This window comes from Arachis hypogaea, chromosome 1, assembly GCF_003086295.3.
Source record: "Arachis hypogaea cultivar Tifrunner chromosome 1, arahy.Tifrunner.gnm2.J5K5, whole genome shotgun sequence".
Taxonomy (NCBI): Eukaryota; Viridiplantae; Streptophyta; class Magnoliopsida; order Fabales; family Fabaceae; genus Arachis; species Arachis hypogaea.
In genome coordinates, this window is record NC_092036.1 from 69380114 (window position 1) to 69386550 (window position 6437).

Consider the following 6437-nt stretch of genomic DNA (forward strand, 5'->3'; position numbering starts at 1 on the left):
CTAAGGTGGAGCTAATTGAAAAATTACCTCCACCAAGTGATGTCAAGGCAATTAGGAGCTTTTTAGGGCATGCTGACTTCTACAGAAGGTTTATTAAAGATTTTTCAAAGATAGCCAAACTCTTATGCAATCTCCTTATGTCTGATATACCATTCAAATTTGATGAGAAGTGCATGCTTGTATTTGAGAACTTAAAAAAGAGGCTATCCTCTGCTCCTATCATCACCCCACCTGATTGGAATCTACCATTCGAACTGATGTGTGATGTGGTGTACGAAATTGCAATCACACTTTTGCAATCCGCACAACTAACCAGCAAGTGCACTGGGTCATCCATGTAATACCTTACGTGAGTAAGGGTCGAATCCCACGGAGATTGTTGGCTTGAAGCAAGCTATAGTTATCTTGTTGATCTTAGTCAGGATGCCAATAGGGTTCTTTCGTTTTAACTGTAAAAAGTCAAAGGGCATAAAATAAATACTTATTGTGCAATAATGGAGAATATTTTGGAGTTTTGGAGATGCTTTGTCTTCTGAATTTCTATAACATAATGCTTCCTCACTTTCATAAATGCAAAGCTCCTTCCATGGCAAGCTGTATGTAGGGCGTCACCGTTGTCAATGGCTACTTCCCATCCTCTCAGTGAAAATGGTCCAAATGCTCTGTCACAGCATGGCTAATCATCTGTTGGTTCTCGATCATGTCGAAATAATATCCATTGATCCTTTTGCGTTTGTCATCACGCCCAACAATCGCGAGTTTGAAGCTTGTCACAGCCATTCAATCCTTGAATCCTACTCGGAATACCACAGACAAGGTTTAGACTTTCCGGATTCTCATGAATGCCGCCATCAATTCTAGCTTATACCACGAAGATTCTGATTAAGAAATCTAAGAGATACTCATTCAATCTAATGTAGAATGGTGGTGGTTGTCAGGCACACGTTCGTGGATTGAGAAAGGTGATGAGTGTCACGGATCATCATCTTCTTCACAGTGAAGCGCGAATGAACATCTTAGATAGGAACAAGCATGTTTGAATGGAAAATAGAATAATTGCATTAATTCATCGAGACGCTGCAGAGCTCCTCACCCCCAACAATGGAGTTTAGAGACTCATGCCGTCAAAGAGTATATAATTCAGATCTAAAATTGTCATGAGATACAAAATAAGTCTCTAAAAGTTGTTTAAATACTAAACTAGTAACCTAGGTTTACATAAAGTGAGTAAACTAAGACGGATAGTGCAGAAATCCACTTCTGGGGCCCACTTTGTGTGTGCTGGGGCTGAGACTTAAGCTTCTCACGTGCCTGGGCTATTTCTGGAGTTGAACGCCAGGTTGTAACCTATTTTTGGCGCTGAACGCCAGACTGCAACATGGAACTGGCGTTGAATGCCAGTTTACGTCATTTATCTTCGCACAAAGTATGACTATTATATATTCCTGGAAAGCCCTGGATGTCTACTTTCCAACTCAATTGAGAACGCACCAATTGGTCTCTTGTAGCTATAGAAAATCCACTTCGAGTGCAGGGAGGTCAGAATCCAACAGCATCTGCAGTCCTTTTCAGCCTAAATCAGATTTTTGCTCAGCTCCTTCAATTTCAACCAGAAAATACCTGAAATCACAGAAAAACACACAAACTCATAGTAAAGCCTAGAAAAGTGAATTTTAAATAAAAACTAATAAAAATATATTAAAAACTAACTAAAATATACTAAAAACATACTAAAAACAATGCCAAAAAGCGTATAAATTATCCGCTCATCACAACACCAAACTTAAATTGTTGCTTGTCCCCAAGCAACTGAAAATCAAATAGGATAAAAAGAAGAGAATATACTATGGACTCCAAAATATCAATGAAACTTAGCTCCAATTAGATGAGCGGGACTAGTAGCTTTTTGCCTCTGAACAGTTTTGGCATCTCACTTTATCCTTTGAGGTTCAGAATGATTGGCATCTATAGGAACTCAGAATTCAGATAGTGTTATTGATTCTCCTAGTTAAGTATGTTGATTCTTGAACAAAGCTACTTTATGAGTCTTGGCCGTGGCCCAAAGCACTCTGTTTTCCAGTATTACCACCGGATACATACATGCCACAGACACATAACTAGGTGAACCTTTTCAGATTGTGACTCAGCTTTGCTAGAGTCCCCAATTAGAGGTGTCCAGGGTTCTTAAGCACACTCTTTTTTCATTGGATAACGACTTTAACCGCTCAGTCTCAAGTTTTCACTTGACACCTTCATGCCACAAGCACATGGTTAGGGACAACTTGGTTTAGCCGCTTAGGCCAGGATATTATCCTGTAGGCCCTCCTATCCACTGATGCTCAAAGCCTTGGATCCTTTTTATTACCCTTGCCTTTTGGTTTAAAGGGCTATTGGCTTTTTCTACTTGCTCTTTCTTTTTCTTCTTTTTTTTTGAATTCACTGCTTTTTCTTGCTTCAAGAATCATTTTTATGATTTTTCAGATCCTCAGTAACATTTCTCCTATTTCATCGTTCTTTCAAGAGCCAACAATTTTAACATTCTTGAACAACAAATTCAAAAGAAATATGCACTGTTCAAGCATACATTCAGAAATCAAAAGTATTGCCACCACATAAAAATAATTAATCTGTTATAAAATTCGAAATTCATGCAATTCTTCTCTTTTTCAATTAAGAACATTTTTCATTTAAGAAAGGTGATGGATTCATAGGACATTCATAACTTTAAGGCATAGACACTAAGACACTAATGATCATAAGACACAAACATAGATAAACATAAGCATAAAAATTCGAAAAACAGAAAAATAAAGAACAAGGAGATTAAAGAACGGGTCCACCTTAGTGATGGCAGCTTGTTCTTCCTCTTGAAGATCTTATGGAGTGCTTGAGCTCCTCAATGTCTCTTCCTTGTCTTTGTTGCTCTTCTCTCATGATTCTTTGATCTTCTTTAATTTTATGGAGGAGGATGGAATGTTCTTGGTGCTCCACCCTTAGTTGTCCCATGTTGGAACTCAATTCTCCTAGGGAGGTGTTGATTTGCTCCCAATAATTTTGTGGAGGAAAGTGCATCCCTTGAGGCATCTTAGGGATTTCATGATGAGGAATTTCCTCATGTCCATGAGGACTTGGTCCAACCTTTGATTAAATTTGACCTTTTTTGAGTTTGAAAAGGGACCTCAGGGATCACCTTCTTCATGGCCACAACTTCATAGAAGTGGTTTTGATGCACCCTTGAGATGAATCTCTCCATCTCCCATGACTCGGAGGTGGAAGCTTTTGCCTTCCTTTTCCTCTTTCTAGAGGTTTCTCCGGCCTTAGGTGCCATAAATGGTTATGGAAAAACAAAAAGCAATGCTTTTACCACACCAAACTTAGAAGGTTTGCTCGTCCTCGAGCAAAAGAAGAAAGAAGGACGGAGAAGAAGAAGAAAATGGAGGAGATGGAGAAGTGGGAGTGATTTGGCCAATGGGGAGAAATAGTGTGTATGATGTGTGAAAATGAGGGGGTGAAGATGGGTTTATATAGGGGTGGAGAGGTATTGAGGTGATTGGTGAATGGGTGAAGAAGAGAGAGAGTGGTGGGGTAGGTCGGGATCCTGTGGGGTCCACAGATCCTAAGGTGTCAAGGATAGCTCATCCCTGAATCGAGTGGCGTGCAAAAATGCCCTTTCTGCCAATCCTGGCGTTAAACGCCAGGCTGCTGCCCCTTTCTGGCGTTAAACGCCCAGAATGGTGCCAGACTGGGCGTTAAACGCCCATTTGCTACCCTTACTGGCGTTTAAACGCCAGCAAGTTTTTCCTCCAGGGTGTGCTATTTTTCATTCTGTTTTTCATTCTGTTTTTGCTTTTTCAATTATTTTTGTGACTTCACATGATCATCAACCTACAGAAATCATAAAATAACAAAAGGAAAATAGATAAATATAACATTGGGTTGCCTCCCAACAAGCGCTTCTTTAATGTCAGTAGCTTGACAGTGGGCTCTCATGGAGCCTCACAGGTACTCAGAGCAATGTTGGAACCTCCCAACACCAAACTTAGAGTTTGACTGTGGGGGTTCAACACCAAACTTAGAGTTTGGTTGTGGCCTCCCAACACCAAACTTAGAGTTTGACTGTGGGGGCTCTGTTTGACTCTGTTTTGAGAGAAGCTCTTCATGCTTCCTCTCCATGGTTACAGAGCGATATCCTTGAGCCTTAAACACAAGGAATTCTTCATTCACTTGAATGATCAATTCTCCTCTGTCAACATCAATCACAGCATTTGCTGTGGCTAGGAAGGGTCTGCCAAGGATGATGGATTCATCCATGCACTTCCCAGTCTCTAGGACTATGAAATCAGCAGGGATGTAATGGTCTTTAATTTTTACCAGAACATCCTCTACAAGTCCATAAGCTTGTTTTCTTGAATTGTCTGCCATCTCTAGTGAGATTCTTGCAGCTTGTACCTCAAAGATCCCTAGCTTCTCCATTACAGAGAGAGGTATGAGGTTTATGCTTGACCCTAGGTCACACAGAGCCTTCTTGAATGTCATGGTGCCTACTGTACAAGGGATTGAGAACTTTCCAGGGTCCTGTCTCTTTTGAGGTAATCTCTGCCTAGTCAAGTCATCCAGTTCTTTGGTGAGCAAAGGGGGTTCATCCTCCCAAGTCTCATTACCAAATAACTTGTCATTTAGCTTCATGATTGCTCCAAAGTACTTAGCAACTTGCTCTTTAGTGACATCTTCATCCTCTTCAGAGGAAGAATACTCATCAGAGCTCATGAATGGCAAAAGTAAATCCAATGGAATCTCTATGGTCTCAGTGTGAGCCTCAGATTCCCATGATTCCTCATTAGGGAACTCATTGGAGGCTAGTGGATGTCCATTGAGGTCTTCCTCAGTGGCGATCACTGCTTCTTCCTCCTTTCCAATTTCAGCCATGTTGATGGCCTTACACTCTCCTTTTGGATTCTCTTCTGTATTGCTTGGAAGAGTACTAGGAGGGAGTTCAGTAACTTTCTTACTCAGCTGACCCACTTGTGCCTCCGAGTTTCTAATGGAGGACCTTGTTTCAGTCATGAAACTTTGAGTGGTTTTGATTAGATCAGAGACCATGGTTGCTAAGTCAGAGTGGCTCTGCTTAGAATTCTCTGTCTGTTGCTGAGAAGATGATGGTAAAGGCTTGCCATTGCTAAACCTGTTTCTTCCACCATTATTGTTGTTAAAACCTTGTTGAGGTCTCTGTTGACCGTTCCATGAGAGATTTGGATGATTTCTCCATGAAGGATTATAGGTGTTTCCATAGGGTTCTCCCATGTAATTCACCTCTTCCATTGATGGGTTCTCAGGATCATAAGCTTCTTTATAGATGAAGCATCCTTAGTACTGCCTGGTGCAGCTTGCATTCCAGACAGACTTTAAGAAATCATATTGACTTGCTGAGTTAATATTTTGTTCTGAGCCAATATGGCATTCAGAGTATCAATATCAAGAACTCCTTTCTTCTGATTCGTCCCATTGTTCATAGGATTCCTTTTAGAAGTGTACATGAATTGGTTATTTGCAACCATTTCAATGAGTTCTTGAGCTTTTGCAGGCATCTTCTTCAGATGAAGAGATCTTCCAGCAGAGCTATCCAATGACATCTTGGACAATTCAGACAGACCATCATAGAAGATACCTATGATGCTCCATTCAGAAAGCATGTCAGAAGGACATTTTCTGATCAATTATTTGTATCTTTCCCAAGCTTCATAGAGGGATTCACCTTCCTTCTGTCTGAAGGTTTGGACTTCCACTCTAAGCTTACTCAATTTTTGAAGTGGAAAGAACTTTGCCAAGAAGGCATTGACTAGCTTTTCCCAAGAGTTCAAGCTTTCTTTAGGTTGTGAGTCCAACCATATCCTAGCTCTATCTCTTACAGCAAAAGGGAATAGCATAAGTCTGTAGACCTCAGGGTCAACCCCATTGGTCTTGACAGTGTCACAGATTTGCAAGAATTCAGCTAAAAACTGATGAGGATCTTCCAATGGAAGTCCATGGAACTTGCAATTCTGTTGCATTAGAGAAACTAATTGAGGCTTAAGCTCAAAATTGTTTGCTCCAATGGCAGGGATAGAGATGCTTCTCCTATAGAAGTCGGGAGTAGGTGCAGTAAAGTTACCCAGCACCTTCCTTGCATTGTTGGCGTTGTTGTTTTCGGCTGCCATGTCTTCTTCTTGTTTGAAGATTTTTGTTAGGTCCTCTACAGAGAGTAGTGTTTTAGCTTTTCTTAGCTTTCGCTTCAAGGTCCTTTCAGGTTCAGGATCAACCTCAACAAGAATGCTTTTGTCTTTGCTCCTGCTCATATGAAAAAGAAAAGAACAAGAAAGTATGGAATCCTCTATGTCACAGTATAGAGATTCCTTGAGGTGTCAGAGGAAAAGAAGAATAGAAGGAGGAGGTAGAAGAAT

At 40.6% G+C, this 6437-nt stretch overlaps 1 non-coding gene across 1 annotated transcript; it reads left to right on the forward strand.

Moving 5' to 3' along the window:
• The first annotated feature begins 5684 nt into the window (after positions 1–5684).
• Positions 5685–5792, forward strand: LOC112715503 (small nucleolar RNA R71). Its single transcript, XR_003159737.1, has one exon. It is a non-coding gene; the product is annotated as a small nucleolar RNA R71 (small nucleolar RNA).
• Positions 5793–6437: the final 645 nt, after the last annotated feature.